The sequence below is a fragment of the Scyliorhinus torazame genome, chromosome 20 (genome assembly GCF_047496885.1).
Source record: "Scyliorhinus torazame isolate Kashiwa2021f chromosome 20, sScyTor2.1, whole genome shotgun sequence".
Taxonomy (NCBI): Eukaryota; Metazoa; Chordata; class Chondrichthyes; order Carcharhiniformes; family Scyliorhinidae; genus Scyliorhinus; species Scyliorhinus torazame.
Window position 1 is genome coordinate 100,934,928 of NC_092726.1, and position 16,777 is coordinate 100,951,704.

Consider the following 16,777-nt stretch of genomic DNA (forward strand, 5'->3'; position numbering starts at 1 on the left):
AGCCAAATTTCAAACCGACTTGGACATATAGACGGAGTGCTCGAATCTGCAGCGTTTCAGATCGGGAAGATGGGATAGAGTCACTGCTTCATAGATGTTTACAGCATGAAAACTGGCTCTTTGGCCCAAATAGTCCATGCCGCCCAGATTTAATCACTAAACTTGTCCCAGTTGACTGCATTTGTCTCATATATATATATCCATGCCCATCTTACCTCTGAAACTGTCCAAACGCTTTTTAAAAGACAACTTTTTACCTGCCCCTTTACTGCCTCTGACAGCTCATTCCAGACGCTCACCGCACTTTTTGTGAAAAAGTGTTCTCTGGACATTTTTGTATCTCCCCCCTCTCACCTTAAACCTATGCCCTCTTGATTTAGACTCCCCTGACTTTGGAAAAATATGTTGATTATTATCTCTTCCCGTATTACTTGATAGACATCTATAAGATCATCCCTCAGCCTCCTATGCTTTTGGGAAACAGTCGCAATCATTCCAGCCACTCATTATAATGCAACCCATCAATTTCCGGCAGCATTTTGAAAATCTTTTCTCAACTCTTTCCAGTTTAATAATGTACTTCTTTGATAGGGTGAACAGACCTGCACGCAATATTCCATGTGTGGCCCTACGAAAGTCTGGTACAACTTCAACAAGACGTCCCAACTCCTGTATTAAGGTCCCTGTACAACAGTGAATATGGGCACAGGCACAGTAATTACAGAGCAAATAGCCTCCTTTACTTCTGCGCATTTTCAATTATGCTTCACGTTTGCAGTGGTTCCAAAAAGCAACAAAGTCGCAAATTATGTATTACTTGAAAAATATGTTGCAGAATATTCTGCTCGGAAGAACTGCTGCAAATCAAATTTTCACTCAATACCAAGAGAAACATATCAGAAACAAAATGTTGTCGAGTGTTAAGAGAGAGCGCTTCAAGCCTGGTTACATTGCACAACACACCTTTACACCTTTCTACAGCAAGCACCTTGTTTCTGTGTTCCAGGATTCATGCTGTTAGAAATACTTTAGCTCCAGGTTCCTCTGAAGCACAAATTACGTGATGGACACACCTTAAGACTCATCCCAGGCCCCTTAAATCAAAGGTACAATACATTAAAAAGACGAACACTTCTTTGGAATGTGCGAGTTGCTGGTTAGGGCACAAGTAATTGCCCATCCCTGGTTGCGCTTCAGATTGTGGTAGTGTGCTTCATCCTTGAACCGCTTCAGTCCGTGAGGTGTAGGTACAGTCACTGTACTTTTAGGGGGGGGCAGTTTCATAGTTGTGTCCCGTTACCGTGAAGGAATGATTACATGTCTCCAAGTGGGAGTGCTGAGTGACTCGGAGGGGAAATTCCAGTTGGTGGAGTTCCTAGGGACGGGCTTTTCTGGTCCTTCAAGATGATAGCGGTTGTGGGTTTGGAAGATGCTTTCGAAGGAATGTTGGAACGTTACTGCTGTGCATTTTGGCATGGTACACATGGCTATAATGTGCGCCTGTGATGGAGGGGTTGATTGTGGGAGGGGGTGAAATCAAGCGGGATGCTTTGTCAAGGATGCTGTCGAATTTCTTGAGTATTCTTAGAGATATGGGGAGCAGTATATCACGTGCAAAACACAAACATGGATTAACAATTCGCCTGAATAAACAATCTTGCTCCTAAACTATAAAATCAGAGAATCAATTATCATTATATACTGAATGCAATATTCCTCCATTTAAATTGTGGACAATTGACAACGTGTGATAGGTCAGTTATTGTGCAGAGTTGGAACCGAACGGGTTTCCGCAATGTGGAAGCAGAAAATAAACACGTGGCACAAGCCGCTTCTAAAAATAATTGAAATGCACCCTCTAAACACATGACACCTATTTATAATTATTAAATGTTCTTCTGCTTTTATTCGGTGAAGCACAAATATTTTGAAAATATTCAAACCGCCAGGCTGCGCCCACGGTGAGACAGGTCCGAACGGACAATTAAGTTGATGCGATGAAGTAACCAGTGAGATAAAGCTGACGTCGGTATCAAACATGGAGAAACATTATATAAAGGACTACAGTGAACATACTCGCGATGGTGGGAACTTCGAGGAAACCTCCAGATGCTGGTGCGCATCATCCCAGAGCCAGACGAAACCCCAAAACGTAAAAGGACGTGAAGTACGGGGCATCTTGACATATACAGGAATAGGATGGGAATAGAGGAATACGGAGCCAGGAAGTGTAGAAGATTTTAGTTTAGACGGGCAGCATGGTCGGCATAGGCTTGGAGGGCCGAAGGGCATGTTCCTGTGCTGTACGTTTCTTTGTTCTTTGTTCTTTAAGAACATTCATTCATGTTGACCTTAGCGGCTCTATAGATTAGCAGATAATTCAATCCCCCACGACCGCCCATCCCGCAGAGGCATGCACTTGATTTTGGTCACTTCTCCCATTCCCCTTAGCAACCACTGTTATTTCTGCCTCCACCAGTATCCATGGCAGTGCAGTCCAGATGAGAACCACTCGCTGTTTGAATTATTTAGAAACGAATCTGGATAGGCTGGGGTCGGTTTATGGAAAGAAAAGACAAGGATGTGGAATTCGTTCGACACAACTAAAATTATGTACATTCTGAATAATGTGGCTCTAAATGAACTATTTTCATGAACAATGGAATTTATCTTGGAAATATATAACTTAAAAATCTTACCTTGCAGCTAAATCATCAGCGAGTAATGTAGCAACTGGAACTGATAACAGATGATAACATTGGGGGACTACACGGCCACTCACTCCTGCTCCACCATTCAGTTTGATCATAGCTGAGCTTATGCCTCAATGCCATTCCCCGCCTGTTCCTCAGATCCTTGTATTCCCTCAAATATCATTGTCTATAAGAATGATGGAGGCAGACACCCAAAGCACATTTGCAAACCGAATTGGACATACGGATGGAGTGCTCGGATCTGCAGCTTACAGAGATGGAAGGTAGGATAGAGTCATTGCTTCTTGGAAAGAGGTCCTGTCGCCCTGTTCTTATCACCAAGCATGTCCCAATTGCCCGCATTTGGCTAATATCCCTCTGTACGTTGCTTACCCATAACATTGTCCAAATGCTTCTTAAAAGACACAATTGAATTCGCCTCTCTCCTGCCTCTGACAGCTCGTTCCAGACACTCCCCACTCTCTTTGCATAAGCATTGCTCCCTCGAGACTTTTGTATATCTGCCCCCTCACCTTAAACCTATGCACTCTAGTTTTAGATTCCCCTATCTTTTGGAAAATATGTTGACTATTATCTCTGCCCCTATAATTTTATAGAGATGTTGAAGATCACTCCTTATTCTCCAACGCTATAGGGAAAAAAGTAACTCCTTCTAACGCAAACCAGCAAGTTCAGTACCATCCTAGTAAATCTTTTCTGGACTCTTACTGATTGAAGAATATACTTCCTATTATAGAGTGACCAAAACTGTACACAGTGTTCCATGTGTGGCCTTAATAATGTCTTAGAACGATAGAAGATGGTCGAGTGAGGGAACCATGGTTGACAAGTGAGGTTGGATGTCTTGTTATGAGGAAAAAGGTGACTTATGTAAGGCTGAGGAAACAAGGTTCAGACAGGGCATTGGAGGGATACAAGATAGCCAGGAGGGAACTGAAGAAAGGGATTAGGAGAGCTAAGAGAGGGCATGAACAATCTTTGGCGGGTAGGATCAAGGAAAACCCCAAGGCCTTTTACACATATGTGAGAAATATGAGAATGACTAGAGTGAGGGTAGGTCCGATCAAGGACAGTAGCGGGAGATTGTGTATTGAGTCTGAAGAGATAGGAGAGGTCTTGAACGAGTACTTTTCTTCTGTGTTTACAAATGTGAGGGGCGATATTGTTGGAGAGGACAGTGTGAAACAGATTGGTAAGCTCGAGGAAATACTTGTTAGGAAGGAAGATGTGTTGGGCATTTTGAAAAACTTGAGGATAGACAAGTCCACCGGGCCTGACGGGATATATCCAAGGATTCTATGGGAAGCAAGAGATGAAATTGCAGAGCCGTTGGCAATGATCTTTTCGTCCTCACTGTCAACAGGGGTGGTACCAGGGGATTGTAGAGTGGCGAATGTCGTGCCCCTGTTCAAAAAAGGGACTAGGGATAACCCTGGGAATTACAGGCCAGTTAGTCTTACTTCGGTGGTAGGCAAAGTAATGGAAAGGGTACTGAAGGATAGGATTTCTGAGCATCTGGAAAGACACTGCTTGATTAGGGATAGTCAGCACGGATTTGTGAGGGGTAGGTCTTGCCTTACAAATCTTATTGAATTCTTTGAGGAGGTGACCAAGCATGTGGATGAAGGTAAAGCAGTGGATGTAGTGTACATGGATTTTAATAAGGCATTTGATAAAGTTCACCATGGTAGGCTTATGCAGAAAGTAAGGAGGCATGGGATAGTGGGTAATTTGGCAAGTTGGATAACGAACTGGCTAACCGATAGAAGTCAGAGAGTGGTGGTGGATGGCAAATATTCAGCCGGGATCCCAGTTACCAGTGGCGTCCCGCAGGGATCAGTTCTGGGTCCTCTGCTGTTTGTGATTTTCATTAATGACTTGGATGAGGGAGTTGAAGGGTGGGTCAGTAAATTTGCAGACGATACGAAGATTGGTAGAGTTGTGGATAGTAAGGAGGGCTGTTGTCGGCTGCAAAGAGACATAGATAGGATGCAGAGCTGGGCTGAGAAGTGGCAAATGGAGTTTAACCCTGAAAAGTGTGAGGTTGTCCATTTTGGAAGGACAAATATGAATGCGGAATACAGGGTTAACGGTAGAGTTCTTGGCAATGTGGAGGAGCAGAGGATCTTGGGGTCTATGTTCATACATGTTTGAAAGTTGCCACACAAGTGGATAGAGCTGTGAAGAAGGCCTATGGTGTGCTCGTGTTCATTAACAGAGGGATTGAATTTAAGAGCCGTGAGGTGATGATGCAGCTGTACAAAACTTTGGTAAGGCCACATTTGGAGTACTGTGTACAGTTCTGGTCGCCTCATTTTAGGAAGGATGTGGAAGCTTTGGAAAATGTGCAAAGAAAATTTACCAGGATGTTGTCTGGAATGGAGAGTAGGTCTTACGAGGAAAGGTTGAGGGTGCTAGGCCTTTTCTCATTCGAACGGAGAAGGATGAGGGGCGATTTGATAGGGGTTTATAAGATGATATGGGGAATAGATAGAGTAGACAGTCAGAGACTTTTTCCCCGGGTGGAACAAACCATTACAAGAGGACATAAATTTAAGGTGAAAGGTGGAAGATATAGGAGGGATATCAGAGGTAGGTTCCTTACCCAGAGAGTAGTGGGGGCATGGAATGCACTGCCTGTGGAAGTAGTTGAGTCGGAAACATTAGGGACCTTCAAGCAGCTATTGGATAGGTACATGGATTACGGTAAGATGATATAGTGTAGAGTTATTTGTTCTCAAGGGCAGCACGGTAGCATTGTGGAGAGCACAATTGCTTCACAGCTCCAGGGTCCCAGGTTCGATTCCGGCTTGGGTCACTGCCTGTGCGGAGTCTGCACGTCCTCCCCGTGTCTGCGTGGGTTTCCTCCGGGAGCTCCGGTTTCCTCCCACAGTCCAAAGATGTGCGGGTTAGGTGAATTGGCCAATGATAAATTGCCCTTAATGTCCAAATTGCCCTTGGTGTTGGGTGCAGGTGTTGAGTTTGGGTAGGGTGCTCTTTCCAAGAGCCGGTGCAGACTCAAAGGGCCGAATGGCCTCCTTCTGCACAGTAAATTCAATGATAATCTATGATTAATCTAGGACAAACGTTCGGCACAACATCGTGGGCCGAAGGGCCTGTTCTGTGCTGTATTTTCTATGTTCTATGTTTTCTATGTTCTAATAGAACATTACAGCGCAGTACAGGCCCTGATGTTGCGCCGATCTGTGAAACCAATCTAAAGCCCAACTACACTATTCCATTATCATTCACATGTTTATCCAATTACCATTTAAGTGCCCTTAATGTTGGCGAGTCCACGACTGTTGCAGGCACAGCATTCCACGTCCCTACTACTCTCTGAGTAAAGAACTTACCTCTGACATCTGTCTTATATCTATCTCCCCTCAATTTAAAGGTCTATCCCCTCGTGCTAGCCATCACCATCCGAGGAAAAAAGGCTTTCACTGACCACCCTATCTAATGCTCTGATCATCTTTTATGCCTCTATTAAGTCACCTCTTAACCTTCTTCACACTAATGAAAACAACCTGAAGTCCCTCAGCCTTTCCTCATAAGTTTTTCCCTCCATTCCAGGCAATATCCTGGTAAACATCCTCTGCACCCTTTCCAATGCTTCCACATCCTTTCCATAATGCGGCGACCAGAACAGCACGCAATTTTCCAAATGCAGCAGCACCAGAGTTTTGGTCAGCTGCAACATGACCGCATGGCTCCGAAACACAATCCCTCTACCAATTAAAGCTAACAGACCGTACGCCTTCTTAACAGCCCTATCAACCTGGGTGGCAACCTTCAGGGATCTATGTACATAGGCACCGAGATCTCTCTGATCATCCACACGACCAAGAATCTTACCATTAGCCCAGTACTCTGTCTTCCTGTTATTCCTTCCAAAATATATCACCTCACACGTTTCTGCATTAAACTCCATTTGCCACTTCTGAGCCCAGCTCTGCAGCTTATCTATGTCCCTCTGTAACCTGCAACATCCTTCCGCACTATCCACAACTCCACCGATTTTAGTGTCATCCGCAAATTTACTCACCCATCCTTCTACTCCCTCCTCCAGGTCATTTATAAAAATAACAAACAGCAGTGGCCGCAAAACAGATCCTTGCGGTACACCACTGGTAACTGAACTCCAGGCTGAACATTTCCCATCAACCACCAGCTTCTGTCTTCTTTCAGCTAGCGAATTTCTGATCCAAACCGCTAAATCACCCTCAATCCGATGCCTCCGTACTTTCTGCAATAGCCTACCGTGGGGAAACTTATCAAACGCTTTACTGAAATCCATATCCACCACATCAACTGCTTTACCCTTGCCCACCTGCTGGTCACCTAGTCAAAGAACGCAATAAGATTTGTGAGGCACGACCTACCCTTCACAAAACCGTGTTGACTATCTCTAATCAAATTATTCCTTTCAAGATGATTATAAATCCTGTCAATTATAATCATTTCCAAGACTTTGCCCAAAACAGAATTAAGGTTCACTGGTCTATAATTACCGGGGTTGTCTCTACTCCCCTTCTTGAACAAGGGGACAACATTTGCTATCCTCCAGACTTCTGGCACTATTCCTGTAGACAATGAAGACCTAAAGGTCAAAGCCAAAGGCTCTGCAATCTCCTCCCTAGCTTCCCAGTGAATCCTAGGATGAAGCCAATCCGGCCCAGGGGACTTATCTATTTTCACACTAATTAATGAATTCCGCCTCCTTATGAACCTCAATCCCGTCTAGTCTAGTAGCCTGTATCTCATTATTCTCCTCGACAACATTGTATTTTTCCTGTGTAAATACCGAAGGAAAATATTCATTTAGCGCCCCTCATACCTCCTCGGACTCCACGCACAACTTCCCACTACTGTCCTTGACTGGCCCTACTCTTACCCTAGTCATTCTTTTATTTCTGACATACCGATAGAAAGCCTTTGGGGTTTCCTTGATCCTATCTGCCAAGGACGTCTCATGTCCCCTCCTTGCTCTTCGTAACTCTCTTTAGGTCCTCCCTGGCTAACTTGTAACTCTCGAGCGCCCTAACTGAACCTTCATGTCTCATCTTTTATCAGCCTCCTTCTTCCTCTTGACAAGTGTTTCGACTGCTTTAGTAAATCACGGTCCCCTTGCTCGACCACTTCCTCCCTGCCTGACAGGTACATACTTATCAACGACCCGCAGTAGCTGTTCCTTGAACAAGCTCCACATTTCAATTGTGCCCATCCCTTGCAGTTTCCTTCCCCATCCAATGCATCCTAGGTCTTGCCTAATCGCATCATAATTACCTTTCCCCCAGCTATAACTCTTTCCTTCCGGTACATGCCTATCCGTTCCCATCGCTAAAGTAAACGTAACCGAATTGTGGTCACCTACCTCCAAATCTAACACTTGGCCTGGTTCATTACCAAGTACCAAATCCAACGTTGCCTTGTACAACTTCAATAAGAGTCCCAACTCCTTTATTCAATGTTCTGACCATGTGTCTGTTTAACAGTAATGATGGAGCAAATAGCCTCCATCAGTGATGTGAAATTCCAATTATTCTTCATTGTTTGCAGTGGTTCCAAAAAGCAATAATGTCCCAATGTATGTATGGCTGAAAAATGATGCCGAGGAATATTCTGTTCAGGAGAACTGCAGCAAACCAAATCTTCGCCAGATACAAAGAAGAAGTAAAAACATGAACATAACAAAGGAAAGTGTTGAAGAGAGAAAAGGGTCGATAGCGTTTGAAGCCTGGTTAGATTCAACACCACTACCGCCCACCTGACTGCAGCAAGCACATTGTTTTTTCTGTGTTCCAGAATTCCCGCTGTTAGAAATACCTTAGACCCAGTTTCGTCTGAAGCAGAAGTTGCATTATGCACTCAACAGTAAGAATGGAAAACAATTCATCCCAGACCCCATATATTCAATGCAACAATGCATTACAACGATCAGTTTTACGGGATGTGCGAGTTGCTGGTTGGGGCAGCATTTGTCGCCCATCCCTAGTTCGTCATTAAGATTGTGGTGGCGGGCTGCCTTCTTGATCCGCTGCAGTCCAGAGGTGTGTGTGCATCCAACGATCTTTTCGGAAGGGAGTTTCATGATTGTTTTAGCGTTACCGTGCAGGAACGATTATATGATTCCAAGTGAGAGTGGTGACTGATTTGGAGGGGTAACGCAACTTAATGGTGTTCCCAGGTAAGGTTATTTTTTCATGTCCTTCAAGATGATAATGGTCGTGACTTTGGAAGATGCTGGCTAAGAAACCTTGTTGAGTTAATCCAGGGCATTTTGGCATGATGCTCAGGGCCACCATGTGCGGCTGTGGTGGAGGGAACGAATGTTTGTGGAAGGAGGAGCAACCAAGCGGGCTGGTTGGTCCTCCGTGGTGTCGATCTTCTTGTGTTCTTGGAGATATGGGGAACAGGGTATCACGTACAAAATGGATTAATACATTTGGCTGAGTAAACAATCTTGTTCGTAAATGTAAAAAAATTATAATCGAAAAATAAATATCCTCAATTATCGAGCTTAGTTTTCCGCAGTGAGAGACGAGAAAGGAAACAAGAGGCACAAGATGTTTTTTAACATAATTGCAATACAACCTCTATAAAATATACACATGGATCTAATGATTAAATATGGTTCTGCTTTTATTCAGTGCTCCAGAAATGTTTTGGAAATATGGAAAATGCCCACGGGGAGACAGGCTCGAACTTACAATTACGTTGATGCTGTGAAGTAACCAGTGAGCTAAAGTTGACGCTGTTTTCAAATGCGGACACAGTGTTTATAAAGGATTGCCGTGAACATACTCGCAGTGCTGGATAACTTCTAGGGGAACCTTCCGGTGCCGGTGCGCATCATTTCACAGCCAGACGTGACCCAAAAACGTAAACGTGCGTGAAAAACCGATGAAGGACATTCATTTCTTCTACCATCAGCGGCTCTCTAGATTCACAGATCATTCAATCCCACGACACGGTTATTTCCGAAGAGGCATTCATTTGATTTATATCGATTCTTCCATTCCCTTTTGAAAGCATTGTTATGTCTTCCTCCAGCAGTCTCCCAGGCAGTGCAGACCAAATCAGAACCACTCGCTGTGTGAATTCTCGAAGTAGTTCGCCGATCAGGATGATTGAATAGGCTGGGGCTGGGTTATTAGAAATAAAACACGATTATTAGAGATTTGCTCGACACATACAAAATTATGTAAGTTCTGAGTAATGTGTATCTAAATGACCTATTTCCATGAATAATAGGAATATCTGTTGGATGTAACTAGTTTTTTTTATTTTGCAGCTTTACTTGTCAGCGTGTAAGGTGGCCACTGGGACTGATAACAAATAACGACATAGACAGACTGCACGGCCACGCAATCCTGCCCCACCATTCAATGTAATCATCGCTGAGCTTCTGCATGAATGTAAATTCCCGCCTGGTCCTCAGATCCTTTCATTCCCTCGAAGATCGTTTCCTAAAAAGATAATTGAGGCAGACTCCGAAAACAAAACTTCAAACCGTCTTTGACATAGACATGGACTGCTCAAATCTGCACGTTACAGAGCTGGAAGATGGAATAGAGGCATAGAGTCACCGAGCTTTACAGCATGGAAACAGGCCCTTTGGCCCAACTTGTCTATGTCGTCCAATTTTAATCACTAAATGTGTCGAAATGCCCGCAGTTGCTCCACATCCCTCTGTACCCATCTGACCAATATAACTGTCTAAATGCTTTTCAAACGTAAAAAATATACCCGCCTCTACTACTGCCTGTTACAGCTCGTTCCAGACACTCACTATCCTCTTTGTGAAAAAAGGTAACCCACCAATCACTTTTGTATCTCTCCCATCTTTGGGAAAAAATGTTGTCTATCTACATTAGCTATGCCCAACATAAACCACTATAAGTTCACCCCTAAGACTCCAAAATATCCTGGAAGAAAAATACCCATTCTATCCAACCTTTCCTGACAGCTAAATCCATCTAGTTCCGGTAGCATCCTAGTATATCTTTTCTGCCATTTTTACCAAGTAGAAGTTACATGATGGACTCCACCTTAACAATGGAGAACATGTTCAACCCAGGACCCCAAAATCAAAAACAGAAATGCATTAACTTTTATAGGATTTGGGAGTTGCTGGTTACGGCAGCATGTAATTCCGATGTCTAGTTCTTCTCGATAAGGTGGCGGTGAGCTGCCTTCTTGAACCACTGCAGTCCATGAGGTGCAGATGCACACATCCTGCTTTTAGGGATGGACTTTCAGGATTTTTTCCCCCGGTATCGTGCAGAAATATAATTCTTAGTGGGAGTTATGAGTGACTTGAGGGGAAATCTCCAATTACGGGCTTTTCGTCTCCTTTCAGATGATATTGGTCGTGGATTTGGACGGTGGTGTCTCAGGAACCATCATGAAGTCCTGCAGTATTGTACACAGGGCTGTCACTGTGCGTCTGCGGTGGAGAGATTGAATGTTTGTGAATAGGGGAGAAATAAACAAGACTGCTTTGTCCTGGAAGGTGTCAAACCTCCTGAGTGTTCTTGGAGATATGGGAGCAGTGTATCACGTGCAAAACACCAAACGGATTAATCAATTTGCTTGAGTTAACAATCTTCTTCTCAAATTCGAAAATAAGATAGCCATAAAGTAAATATCCTTAATGCACATTTCTTCCATTTAACTTGTGAACAATTGACAACGTGTGATGCGTCAGTTACTCCGCAGAGCTGGATTGGATTAGATTGGTTTATTGTGACGTGTACCGGGGTACAGTGACAAGTGTTGTTCTGCGAACAGTTGAGGCAGATCATTCTGTAATTGAAAAGGGAATACTTAGGGAAAGCACAAATACACAATGTAAATACATGGACACAGGCATGGGGTGAAGCATACAGGAGTGCAGTACTACGCAGCAGAGAAGATGTGTGAAGCGATCAGATCAGTCCATAGAGGGTCGTTTAGGAGTCTGGTAACAGCGTCAAGAAGCTGTTTTGAATCTGTTAGTGCTTGTTCACAGACTTTTGTATCTCCTTCCCGATAGAAGAAGTTGGAAGAGTGAACGAATCGGATGGGAGGGGTCTTTGATTCTGCAGCCCGCTTTCCCCAGACAGCGGGAGGTGTACATAGAGTCAGTGGATGGGAGGTAGGTTCTTGTTATGGACTGGGTAGTGTTCAAGACTCGCTGTAGTTTCTTACAGCCTTGGGCCGAGCAATTGCCATTCCAGGCTGTGATGGAGCCAGATAGGATGCTTTCTCTGGTGGATCTAAAAAAGTTGGTAACGGTCAATGTGGAAATGCAGAATTCCCTTTGTTTCCTGAGAAAGTATACGCGCTGCTGTGCATTTTTGGGCGTAGCATTGGCGTAGGTGGACAAGGGTAGGTTTTTGGTGATGTGCCCAGCTTTGAATTTGAACCTATCAACCACCTCCACCTCGGCCCCGTTGATGCAGACAGGGGTGTGTACAGTACTTTGCCTCCAGGCGTCAATGTCCAGCTCTTCAGTTTTGGTGACATTGAGGGAGAGATTGTTATCGTTGCACCACTCCACTCGGTTCACTTTCTCCCTGCTGTATTCTGATTCCATTGTTAGAGATCCGACCGACTTCAGTCGTCTCGTCAGCAAACGTGTAGATAGAGTTGGAACCAAATTTTGCCACGTAATTTGTGTACAGGGAGAATAGCAGGGGACTAAGTCCGCAGCCTTTCTGAGCCACGGTATTGAGGACTATCGTGGAGAAGGTGTTGCTCTTTATCCTCACTGATTGTGGTCTATGGGTCAGAACGTCGAGGACCCAGTAGCAGAGTGAGGAGCCACGTCCTAGGTTTGGAGCTTTGATATGAGCTTGCCCGTGATTATGGCATTGAAGACGCAGCTGGAGATAATGTATAGGAGTCTGATGTGGGAGGTCTTGTTGTCGAGATGCCCCAGGGATGGGTGTAGGGCCAGGGAAATGGCGCCTGAAGTGGTCGGGTTGCGGCAGTATGCAAATTAAAGTGGAACTCTGCATTCTGGGAATATAGTGGTGATGTGCCTCACGCCCAACCTCTCGGAGCACTTCATTACGATCGAAGTGAGCACCAGTGGAGGAAATTCGTTGAATCACGTTTTCCTCCTTTCATTGATACCGGTATGATGGTGGTCTTCCTGTAGCAGGAGGGGACCTCGGAACGGAGTGGGGAAATGTTGAATATGTCCGCGAACATATCTACATCTGATCCAAGGATCCCGGCGGGGCCCGTGGCTTTCCGAGGGTTCTCATTCACGAATCCCATCTGATTTTGGAAGCTGTGCCGGTGGGTATAGGCGTGGCCGCAGCTGCTGGGGCAGTCGACAGCAGACTGATGGTTTCCTGCTCGAAACGAGGATATAATCCATTGAGTTCATCAGGGTGCGTTGCGCTGCTGCCAAAGATCCTGCCCGGCTTTGCTTTGTAGCCCGATATATTGTTTAGGCCTTGCCACAATCGCCGAGAGTCTGTAACTCTAGTTTGTGACTCCAGCTGCGTCTGATATTCTCTCTTGGAATCATGGATGACCTGGCGGAGGTCGCACCTGATTCCTTGTATAGGTCCAGTCCGCGCACGTGGCTTGCATGCCTCAGACCTGCCCTTCATTAGGGAGTCAACCTCGTAATTGAACCATGGTTTCAGTTTGGGGAACATACGTATCGGTTTCTTTGGCACACAGTCTTCCACACATTTGCTGATAAAGTCTGTGACGGTGGTGGCATTCTCGTTTAGTTTGGTCGCTGAGTTTTTAAATATGACCAGTCCACTTTCTCTAAGCAGTCACTTAGGCGTACTTCTATTTCCTCGGACCAGCACTGCACGGCTTTCTTCGCTAGATTCTTCCGCTTAAGATTCTGTTTGTATGCCGGAAGAACGAGCACCGTCTTATGGTACGATTTTACAAAGTGCGGTCGGGGGATGGAACGGTAGGCGCCTTTGATTTTTGTGTAGCACTGCTCGTCAGTGTTGTCGCCCCTGGTGGGATAGGAAATGTTCTAGTGAGATTATGGCACCACACTTTTACAATTTAAGACCAATTAAACAACGTCCTACATTAAACAGAGATCATTTTAAAAAGTCCTACATTAACCAGAGACGACGGTTGCAGTCAGATTTCAAAAGAAGGTTTGTCGACAAAAGATACCCATTGGTTTAGATGCCTGTATAAGAGACAACTTGTTGGAATAGGTAGTGGATAAATAATGTTTGTGATTTTATAACCGTAGAATAACTAATGTCAGAAAGGCACAAAATCGCTGCTTGCTGATCGAGCCATGCTAAAGACACAAAATGGCTTTTAGCTGAAGTAGCCACATTGTTGAACAATCATTAGCTGGGTTGAGTTGCAGACTAGTATAACTCACAGCATTTAATGACAGACAGAAGAGCAAGTCACGGAGACAAGAATAATGGATATCAAGGCATTGAATGGGAAACGTTTATGGGAGATTCTCGGGAGAACTTCGCCAGCGACTGATAACAGCTCCACAGGACAAAGAGCTTTATGCATCCTCGCCAGCCCAAGATCAGGTGCAGGCAGGAAATATACCGTTAACAGTTAGTATGAGTGAGTTCTTCATGAAGTCAGGGGCTGGTAAGGGGCCAACCCACTTTATGTAATGTCAAATTTAATTGGATTTGTAACTAATGTATGTAATGTAGAAACAATATTATTTGACAAGTTACAGCCGAAATTTGGTATGAAAAATAGAAGAATGGATGTTTTCCTTTGTTCGGTGGAGAGAAGGTCTGGGAGTTTAACAGACGCCATCTTCCAGCCGGCGAAATAAACTGTTTGATGTGAGGACCAGTAGCCTTGGGCGTTGAGTGATTCTTTGAGATCCTCTCCCGATTACAGTTCGGTACCGTGCCTCGAATTCTTCAGTGCACCGATGTGGTCAGAGAACCGGGTGAGTAAACGTATCCCGTGGACCACACGGTTTCCGGCGGCTGACGAATTCTGAACCTGTGAACAGGGTCTGGCCTGCAGTCAAACGGTGGCGGCTAGTTGGTTAAGGGACGTAGGCGTTGTCGGGTGTTGTCTGAAACTACCTTATAGGCGTGTGATAAGTAAGTGACTGACTTGTGATCCGACAACGCGCCAAGAGACATGTCTTCCCGTACCAGCCTCCCCGAACAGGCGCCGGAATGTGTCGATTCGGGGCTTTAAACAGTAACTTCATTTGAAGCCGACATGTGACAATAAGCGATTTTCATTTCATTTTCATTACCACAAGGTGCGCTCGAGTTAGAAGCGGACTCTGAGAGTAGATTCCTGACGGTTCCAGTCCCAGCCAGGCATGACAAGTAAAATATAGAGCTCGAGTGGGGACAGAAGAGTTCCCTGATGTGCCATTTGATAGTTAGAACAAAGGTTTATCGATCAGATGATTAAATACAATCTGATCTTTATTGAGTTGTGAGGTTTCCTGCCAGGGGGACGCCCCGGATTCGCACAAATGTATATGTTCAATCAGCATTTATATTAAAAAGACATGTCAAAAAGAAACGGAATAAAAATCAAATAAAGCTAAATCCAAAAGATCTGTCTCTCTTGTGGAGACCATGAATTGGATTCAATGTGAATTGTTTTTCGGAATAGGCAGGGGCTGGATTAGGGGTTTGCCGCTGTCCAGACTCTGGAACCTGGCTTTGTAACTCTGATAAAGTAAATAAAAAAACAGCTGAAGATGTATTTTTAATTGGGAATAACAATTGTTAAGTTTTGAATTGTCAGATATATTCATATTTATTAACCCACTCTGTCCCAAGTAGAATGGTCCTTTTGTGTTTTACTTCACAAGTAACTGCAAGTGGAACAAGATTTGCAGTAGCTTCAGGAATTTGAGATAGTTGGGGAGAGGACATGGGTTATAGTAAGGTGGCTAACTAAACAGGCACAAGCACGTCAGGGTCGGGGTTTTTCGCAAACACGAGGAAAATAGACATGAAAAGGTTGTAAAACATGTGACCTTCTGACCCGTTAATAACAGATGTGTTCGGTCCATACAGGAAAAGCGTTATGCGGACAACAACTAACATCTGGTCACGACCAGGTCAAATCGCCTTTAAATTTTCACATTAAACATTCAAAACGATGGAACGACAGCAGCTGCTTCAACTGTGGGGACTCGTGATTGCTCTTCAGATCTCAGAACAACTCCAAGCACATACGAGCGCAGGAACATCACTGATGTCGCAACGGACACAGGATGAATGTACCTACATGATCTATGGTGCTTTGTATAATTTTGGTGACGGGATATGTGTCCCAGCAACCAGAGATTGGGACAATGGTAGAACTCATTTTAATGCGTGGCTGCAGGTACATTCGGGGAAAGACAGAATATGCGGATACAAATTGTGCCTGTACTTCTCCCGGGATCTGATGCCGGGATATTGTTTATAACATGAAATAAATATGTATAGTGTATTAAGTAAGGTTGTAATGAAGCAGGCTGCCAATGTCACGGGTGCCACAAGATTTTGAGCGCAGGACGATCTACACAGGGTAAGAATGGGCATAATCAATGATGCAGTGACGGGACTTAACAGAGGAACTTCTGTGGTAAAGTCACGAGACATGCAAGGGTTAAATGCAAAGGTGGAACAAATTCAAGGAATACTGAAGGGATCTTATAGAAAGCAGATAAAGGCCTAGCCAGCAGGGAGAAGAGGGGCGGGGTATACAATTGGGTGTGATAACAGTGTTAGAGGCCCACACTAAGACAATCAACAAACTCATCGACCGAGAAAGGGAGAACGCCAGAATGATCTGGCAGGCGCAGCTAAGGCAAAACCTTGATCAGATCCAAAGGGGCGAGGTTGGATTGGATAGACAGCCCACAACAGGCTAAGCCAGCCAAACAAGCCTCCCCGAACAGGCGCCGGAATGTGGCGACTAGGGGCTTTTCACAGTAACTTCATTTTGAAGCCTACTTGTGACAATAAGCGATTTTAATTTTCATTCTTTTTCATTTGAAGGGACGCTGGACAATTGTACTCTGAAGGGACGAACCAGAGTATACTCAGCGATCCCTGGCTGCAAAATGGGCG